The 9,395-nt window shown below is 48.3% G+C and overlaps 1 long non-coding RNA gene across 1 annotated transcript; it reads right to left on the bottom strand.

The window, feature by feature from the left end:
• Positions 1–424: 424 nt before the first annotated feature.
• LOC144950908 (uncharacterized) lies at positions 425–2,434 on the bottom strand. The gene is made up of 3 exons (XR_013640426.1): positions 2,379–2,434; positions 1,144–1,240; positions 425–485 (listed from the first exon to the last, which is right to left on the bottom strand). It is a non-coding gene; the product is annotated as an uncharacterized LOC144950908 (long non-coding RNA).
• Positions 2,435–9,395: the final 6,961 nt, after the last annotated feature.

Here is a 9,395-nt window from a genome sequence, read left to right on the forward strand (position 1 = left end):
GAAGTTTGCGTGTTCTCTTCCCGTGGTCGTGTGGATTTTTCCTCAGGCCCTCCAGTCTTTCCCTCCACATTTAGAAACATGCGTTTAGAGCATTTGCCTGCTATACATTTCCACGTGATGAGCCACTTTGTTGAGCTATCGTTTGTGATGGCTAGGTCACTTCTGAAAAAGAGATATATAGCAGCTCAGTGGGCCTTACCTGGTAAAATAAAAAATAGTTTATAGTTTAGTTAATGCATCAACAGTCAGAGCGCTGGGCTGGCACCGTCTGGGATCCTGGGTTCGAATCCGAGTTTTTTCGGCCGGCCTGTGGTTTACCGCTGCCGTCCGCTCACCGTCGTGGAAGCGCGCTTCCAGATCGCCGGGGGGGCCGTTGTCCATGAGCGAGAAGCGCGCGTCGTCCGAGCTCAGCGTCACCTTGGGCGTCTTGGAGCGCACCAGAGCCACGAATCGCGACGCGTAGCAGTACTTGCGCCAGTAGCGCCCTGTCCCAGTGGCACAGAGGAGACACCCACCCCATTGTAGCCTTGAACAGACTGTTGAAGCGAGGGCTGTTAGCGAAGACCTATTAAGGCCAGTAGCACCCTGTCCCAGCGGCGCAGAGAAGACAAAGATCCCTCCGCTGTAGCCTTGAACAGACTGTTGGGGTGAAGGCTGTTAGCGAGCACCTATTCAGGCCGACACGACACACGAGGGGGTGGGTGGTCAGCAGGACGCCCGGACACACTTTGAGAGGACACCGTGCCAATTAGCACCTGGCACGACCAAAAAACATGCATCAGATATCAAACTATAAACTATTTTTATTTTAGCAGGTAAGGCCCACTGAGCTCTGTAGTTCTTTTTCAGAAGCAACCTGGCCACAAAACATAGCCCAACGAAGTGGCTTATCATCACGTGTAAATGTATAGCAGCCAAATAGTCTAAACGCGTGATGTTGATTCTAAATGTGGATGGGAAAAACCAGAGGACCCGGAGAAAAATCCACACGACCATGGGGAGATAGACAGAACACACAAACTCCAAATATACAGCAGGCATCGTCAAGGTCGGGATCGAACCCACGATCTCCAGCATACCAGGCGAGTTAGTTAACATCTCGCCACAATCGTGGCTGGCCACAGTGTCCTAGCCCTGCCTCACCTGGCAGCTTGTCCAGGCTGTAGCTGACGGCCGAGTCGCGGCTGCAAAGTGGCTCCTCCGCCGGTGACGTGCCATCGGGCGGCTGGCAAATCCACACCTGCAACACAAACACCATGCGTGCGTGTGCCTGCTGATAGCGCTCTTCATGCAGAGCATCACCCCGACGATGCTTCACAATTAAAGACAAAGTCAATCGGGCTCTAAAACAGGCGAACTCAAATGAACGGACGTGCGCAGTCCGTTTCGTCAATCCACTGCCAGCTGTGAATATCTCACCCCCATGCCTTGCGGCACGTGAGGGATACATGACCGTACTTCACCACACTGGTCCGCGCAGATGAGCGAAGGTGGGGGGGGGGGGGGGAGGAATACAAAAACAAAGATCCCCGTATAGCCTATAACAAACTGTAGGGGCAAGTGCTGTTAGCGAGCAGCACCTATGAAGGCCGGCATGGCACACGAGGGGGTGGGTGGCCAGCACCACGCCCAGCCGCCATTGTCTCCGTCGTGGCGATGTTTACACACCGCACCAGGTACTCATTTGAGGCTGAGTCGACCGAGGGGAGGCCCAAAACCGGTTCAGATAATCATCACTGATGACGGCCGTGAGCGGGAATCGAATTCGAGTCGCCGGGTTCGTAGTGCAGCGCGCTAACCGATGTGCCACCGCTCGTTGGAGAGTAATCCCACAACATTTACAATTTTAGTACAACGCCTCTCTGCTAGTGATTACAACGTGCTTCATCAAGCGATTTGCCAGGATTGTGAGGAAGTCTTCTGGCTTTCGGTCTTAAATAGAGTAAAGGTGATGTCATCAATGTGTGCCTATCAGGTGCGAAGATCAGAGGGGGGTTTAATGTCATCATATAAATTGTAAATGTTGTGGGTTTACTCTCCAATATACTGGTGTATATTGGTGTATATTGGTGAGTAAATAATTATAATGGAGCATTTGAATGCTTAACAACACACCAATGTGCTGAAAAAAGAAACCAGAGGACATGGAGAAAAATCCACGTGACCACGGAGAGAGAGACATGCAAACTCCAAATTTCCAACAGTCGTCAGGGTCAGGGATCAAACCCACAACCTCCTGCATACTGGGTGAGGTAGCTAATATCTCGCCACCGTGGCAGCTGCCACGGAGGATTCTGACACAGCATCTCAGCGGTGCCGTCTTCAGTGCCCTGAGTCCCCCCGAGTCACCCGGCCACCTCGAGTTGAACATCTCTCACCTGTCTCCCATCCGGCGAAATCCAATGTATTTCGTAAACGCACACGTTTTGTTCCTTCCTCTTCAGAAACTGCATGCAGACTTCCCCTGCGCAGGTAATGCTCACCTGTTCCACGCATGAACAGATTACGTGGCGATGCCGCATTGGCAGAGCGGTGCACGAGCACAAATAACAACAACAAAAACGGAAAGCATTCGTCAACAACAACGTCCGAGAATATAAGGAAAATGTACGTAAGGCGACGTTTAATGAAAAATCTCTGCTTCATAGGACGTAAATAGTCAGGCATAGAGCTGTATATCTCAGCAGGCCCAACGGGAGGCGGGTCCACGTGAACTGGGGACTCACAATTAACAAGAGTTATATATCTTGACTTAAAGCTTTCGTGACTGCAGGAATTCATAAAGTCACGTAGATAGGTACAAATTAATAAAAAATAATAAATGTAAAATAAACAAAAAACCAGGAGGTTTCGATCACAACACAAGCGATCGTTATCAGGAGGAAAGAGGGCGGGAAGGCTGCTGAATTCAGACTTCTTGGTTCTTTCGGTAAAGTCACGTAGAAGGGAAGTAATAAAATAATAAAAATAAAACACAATAAAATAATTCTCACGACGTTTCGGCCACAACGCAAGCAGCCGTCCTCAGGTGAAAACCAGGTCCGTCGAGGCGACAGAGTCTGAATGAAACAGCACACGAGCTTGGAGCATATATATAAGCTGGGCGCCTTGACAAATGAATTTGCATATCAATAGGAATTTAGCATATTTATGGGAAATGCAGGAATGTGATTAGTACTACATATGCATGTGCATTATGCAGGATTAACAGCATCAAAGGGAGCTGCAGTTGCTGCTGCTGCAGTTGCTGCTGCAAATTATTTGATTATGTTTTATTTGTATTATTTTATTACTTCCCTTCTACGTGACTTTACCGAAAGAACCAAGAAGATGAATCCCTGCAGTCACGAAAGCTTTAAATCGAAATTGAATTCAGACTGTTTCATAGGGTGTCGTCCTAGGGTCATGAACGAAGTGGGCAGGGCTAGTGATGTTAATGTGAGAAATTAGCATGTTAATGTAAATCGGAGAGCAGCCTCTGCGATGAGTGCGCTATGTTAATGTGAGAGACTAGCATGTTAATGTGAGAGATTAGCATGTTAATGTGAGAGACTAGCATGTTAATGTGAGAGACTAGCATGTTAATGTGAGAGATTAGCATGTTAATGTGAGAGATTAGCATGTTAATGTAAGATCGGAGAGCGGCCTCCGCGACAAGTGCGCGGGTGGCTATGTTAATGTGAGAGACTAGCATGTTAATGTGAGAAATTAGCATGTTAATGTGAGAGATTAGCATGTTAATGTGAGAGACTAGCATGTTAATGTGAGAGATTAGCATGTTAATGTGAAAGATTAGCATGTTAATGTGAGAGATTAGCATGTTAATGGGAGATCGCAGAGCCACGTAGAGGTCAACGTCCGTAGGTGGCCACTTTGGCGCGACAAATTCAACCTGTTAATGTGAAATCGGAGAGCCGAAGCCATGGGGAAAAAATAAAAAAATACACCAGAAGGATCGTGACAAATCACCAGCAGGCTTAGACCGGGCGGTATGAACCGTCGCGGGCAAAGAGGACAACAAGTCGATGCTCACCTCGGCCCTGCTGGTGGCGAGACGGTACGGCTGCAGCCGCCTGGTGTTGAGCGGCGTCACCACCAGCTGAGGCGCCACCGCCGAGGCCTCGCCGGTGGCGGCGGCACCGTGGGCGCAGGTCGGGGGGTCGCTCTTCATCCCGGCAGCCCAGCCCGGCGCGGGGCGCTGCTGCTGCTGCGGCTCAACGAGAGGAGGGAACGGGGTTGAGGGTGCGATCAGGTGGGTCCCGTCTGGGTTTCCTAGAGAGACTCTCCCCTCTGGGCTCAGTGTGGATCACAAGCAGAGCTGGGAGGTCCAATTACACTGGTCAACACACTTTTTCTGGCATAAGGTATTCCAACGGGTTTATAGTAATTTTAGGTGTGCTGATTCCAAATCTGGAATCAGTTTTTGTCTATCACATCAGGTTTTTGAGATATCAAATATTGCATTTTCAATAAAAACTGCAGAAGAAAAATATTAAACAAATGTGGATATCTACATAAAATTATATTATAAACACACTATCCTAAAAATACAGCACCATATTTTAACACTAAAGCAGTCACTGACTCGCAACAACTTGCAATCTTAAGTGATGTGAAAGAGCAAATCTGAGATCAGATTTGGAATCAGCACCCTGAAATTAGTCTAAAACAGCTGCAAAAGTCCAGGTCAGAAACATTTTTTTTTTTGTTGACCAGTGTTATTTAAGTAATTAATTTCTCTACCGATCATCAGTTAGACCAGGGATTGGCAACCTGCCTCTCCGGAGCCACATGCAGCTCTATGGCTTCCACCCTGTGGGCAGCCGTTAAATTTTTTTAATCTAAAACATAATTGAACGTAAAAATCTTTTTTTTTTATATGGCAGGTGAATGGGGTCACTATGGAATGTTTTGGTGACAACAAAATGTACAAACTGTATTGTTAAAGAATAAGTCAGAGGGGAAAAAAAACTAATTAGACGCAGTCTATTCCATCGCCTATGTTGTTTATTAAGTCAGAATGTGTTGTTGTTGTCATCTGCTGTATACAAGCTGCTGTGTTTGTGTACAAGTGGCTTTGCACATGATGCGGCTCTCAAACTATTTTGGTCAAAGACAAAAAAAATGCCTCTTCTTTTAAATATTCCTCACCCCTGGGTTAGACAATTCTACGAATGGTATGACATGAAAATGTCAAAAAGAATCTCGCCACCGTGCCCCCGTGTGTGCCACTGGACCGGAGGTGACGCCGTTAGAACGATCGCCCGTGTCGCACTGGGTGCGAAAGGCAGAGTGGGTGAAGGGGGCGGCCGCCATCCTCAAAGCGGGCCCCCCGTGTGAGTGACCACAAAAAAAAAGGAATCGATCGCAACGTCTTGTCGAATAAATCTACTCGACCGCCCCGATCGTCCCCAGCTCGCGCGAGTCTGGTCGAACGACAACTCCCTGACCACCTCTGGCGCACGGACCTCCTCGGCGTGCGATCCGTGGACCGGTGCGTCGGCGCGGTTCTCCTTCCCGCGGAAGGGGCTGCCGCGGTAGAGCTGCCGCGCCGCCACGGGCCGCCCGCCGCCGGCGTTGCCTTTGTTGACCTCCGACCTCTGAAGCCTGGAGGAGGAGGAGGAGCAGTCGCAGGGCCAGGCCGTGCCGCTCGGCAGCAGTGAGCGGCAGCAGCAGCTGGCGGCGGTGGTGGCGGCCGCCGCCGCTGCCGCGAGGACGTGGGTGCACGCGCAGCCTGCGAGCGCGCGCACGGGCGGCACCGCGCGTGTCAGGAGTCTTGACCACGTGTCGCACGTAGCGTAAACCACCAGTGTGTACGTGTTTAACTGCTTTCGCACCGTACCCAGGCAACCGTGTATGTATGTGGAACTTCTTTCGCACCGTACGCAGCCAACCGTGCTCATTGGAGGTGTGGGGGAAGGATAACAAACTAAACACAAAAAGCCGTTCTAAAGAAACGAGTTTAAATCGGGATGGTTTAAAATTGCATAGCTCCAGTGCATCCACAAACTGTGATTGAAACATAAAATTTTCATTCAAGCTGGAATTTTCTCTTGCTTCTTTTTTTTGACACTTTCCATTGTTTAATAACGCCCAGATTATTTGAACATACAAATGAACATTCGATCCGCCCTGCGTTTTTTGCTGGCGCTATCGACTGATAACGAATGCAGCGAGGGTGCTAGTGGTCAGTTGCGGTGTAAAATTCACGCGAATGCCGTCTTTGTTTCTACCGTTCACCGATCTAAACATGAAGGATATTTGAGCGTTAAGATTTACATGCATTTCGGTTGTTGGTAAATGATATAATGAAGTTAGATTACTTTGTATGCATGTTGAAGTTATTTCGCATCGTACGTAGCCAAACGTGCTCATCGGAGGTGTGGGGGAAGGACAACAAACTAAACACAACAAGAGGTTCTAAAGAAATGAGTTTGTCAATCTAGATGATTTGAAAGTGTACAGCTCTAGTGGCTTCCTAATATCGGAAGGAAGAGTGTTCCAGACGGCTGGTCGCTCCTCTTCCTCCTCCCTCATCCTCCTCCTCTTCCCTTTCCCTCCTCCCTCCACCTCCTCCCTCTTCCTCCTTCTCCCTCCACCTCTTCCCTCCTCCTCCACCTGCTTCTTCCTCCACCTCCTTCTCTCTCTTCCTCTCTCTTCATCATACCTCCTCCTCCTCCTCGTGCGGTCTAAATAAAGAATGTGACCGTCTGTAAAGCCCCTGGGTGCGGACTCACCGGCGGTGGCGACGGCGCCGTGACATGGACTCCCCCACGCCAAGTGCGGGGTCACGAGGGGGGATAGCACCGAGCTGGGGAGCGGCAGCAGGGAGGAATTCTGGGTAGCGTGGCAGCACCTGCACAAGGCAACGCTGTTGAATTCCGCTCGTTAAAGGAACTCCCCACAATGTGATGAATAATCATGCTGTCTCGCCCCTCCCAATGATTCCATCTGAAAAACTAAAATGCTTATATATTTTTAAATCCATATGCTTACAAACACAAGCTTTGGCAGTAAGCGTTCTGAGTTATGCCCTTTTCTTTGCACACAAGGTAGAATGCGTTTAAGTGTTAGCGCTGTTCTTGGGCCCATTACGGGGGTGCACCTTAACGCTGGTGAAGATCATTCGATGTGAATAAAACTATAGGATGTGCCTGTGTGTTGCTATAAAGATGATTCAATATTAATCAGACCATAGGACATGTCTGTGTGTTCCTGTTAAGATGATTCAATATGAATGCAACTATAGGACATGCCTATGTGTTTTGATATTAAGATGATTCAATATGAATCAAACTTTAGAACATATGTGTGTTGCTATGAGGGATCCATAGCTGTCAACTAATACAGTTTACCCATATTCTTGTACAGGGAAATTGAGTTTTCAAGTCCATACGGCGTACAGCCGTTTCAACATGGGCATAAAAATGTGTCTATTTGTTTGTGTTTCTCCCTTATGATGGGACTTTGTAGGATGAACGTTGAGATTTATCAGGGCACGGGGTGATCAATGAGGTCTGATTTGGTCTGTAGTAAGGTAAGGGCACTGACAAGGGGTTGACAGGTATGGGGATCTAGCCGATTGAAAAGCAACCAAACAGAGGGTTACACAACATTTGACACAAACCAGAACAAATGCCACTATTTGCAAACACCCTGTATGTTGAAAAGCGTTTGTAAATAATATACCTTCGTGATTCTTCCTAACTTGTTAATTTGTTTATACGGTGTACATTTGAACAAGTACGCTGCAACTGTGTCGTGAGCCACAGCATTTTCTACACAGGGGATGTTCCCCAGTGAGCATTGGCACCATGCCGTGTGAGAGAAGGGAGCGGAAGATGACGCCACTGATCTACTTCTGAAGTCTCTTTTATCGTAGCACCACCTACTAATAGTAGTACCACCTATTACAACGAGTGGTACTACTACAGACAGGATGGTGGATCATAACGTGGTACAGTTCCTAAACAGTAGTACCTATTACTACTAGTAGTAGTAGTACTATGAGTAGTACGAATCTGGTGCACGAATGTTCACCGTGGAACATTAAAAATATGTTGGGGCTCAACGGTGAAGTTCGTACAATGTCGAGTTCATTATGGCGAGGTACCACGGTACATAACACGGGATTGGGTATCAATAAGTTGAGTACGTAGTCAACCATGCTATTCGAAGGTGCAGTGTTGAGTCTATGGGTAGTATTAGTCTTTGGGAAGTATGTTTATATGTTGAACTTCTTTCGCACCATACGTAGCCAACCGTGCTGATCGGAGGTGCGTCATAGCGAAACAACGGGAGGGCGTAAATGGGAGTGTTGCTGTACACGTATTTCAATTCGTATTCAAACAACTCCTACGAAATGGTGCTGTATATCAAAAATGCTATCAATATGTAAAAAAAAAACTCAACATACTCGGCCTTAAAATGAAAAGTAGAAAATAGATAACATTTTGGGCAATGGCCCTGATTCATAGCACATCCATAGACATTCGTTGCACTTACAGGTTTATTTGAATGACAGCGGTTGATTCGCTGGTGAATCGTCAGCTCGTATAATAATAACAACAACAATCGATGAAATGTAACAACTTGTCTTACCGACGTTGTTCATCCCAAGTTGCAAGCGGAAGAGCGACAATGACAACATAAATCACATTCACAGATCAATACCAACACCAACAGCATTCGCCACTTAGTGACGGTGACGTCGCCAGGACGCCTGTGCCAGGCCAGATGTACTTTGAGGCCACGTCAAGTGTCGGAAGGCTCGCTGCTGGCAGGAGGTCACGGGACAGACCCAGGTGCCATGGGTTGACCGGCTGAGACAACCGGCAGATGCACCAGCTGTGCCCTCTATTGTGCCCACTAGTTGCTATTTTGGGCGCCCGGCGCTCTGCTTGTTGTTGTGAGCGTCGCTCCTCTGCCCTCCGCTGTTGTTGGAGGGCGACTGCATCCAACTGCCCAAAAGCATCCTTCACGAGCCCCCTGGATTATGTTGACCCCTGGGATACATTGACCCCTGGGATATGTTGACCCCTGGGCTACCTTCCCCTTGAGCTACGTCGACCCATGGGGTACCTTGACCACATGGGCTACGTTGACCCCTGGGTGGCAGGGCTAGTGCTTCGGTGGCAAGATGTTAACTACCTTGCCTGGAATGGAGGAGGTTGTGGGTTCGATCCCGACCCTTCCGCCTGTTGTACATTTGAAGTTTTGCATGTCTCTCTCTCTCTCCGGGTCCTCTGGTTTTTTTCTTCACGTTAAGAAAAAAAAATGAAGTGAGGGCTGGGGTGGACCCTAGCGGTGCTGCTGTGTATCACTGTGATGGCAGCTCCCCCACACAGCAACTCTACTGACCCCCCCTCCTCGCTCATTTGAAAGGAGTCAGAGCA

Source organism: Lampetra fluviatilis, chromosome 60, assembly GCF_964198595.1.
Source record: "Lampetra fluviatilis chromosome 60, kcLamFluv1.1, whole genome shotgun sequence".
NCBI classification, from domain to species: Eukaryota; Metazoa; Chordata; class Hyperoartia; order Petromyzontiformes; family Petromyzontidae; genus Lampetra; species Lampetra fluviatilis.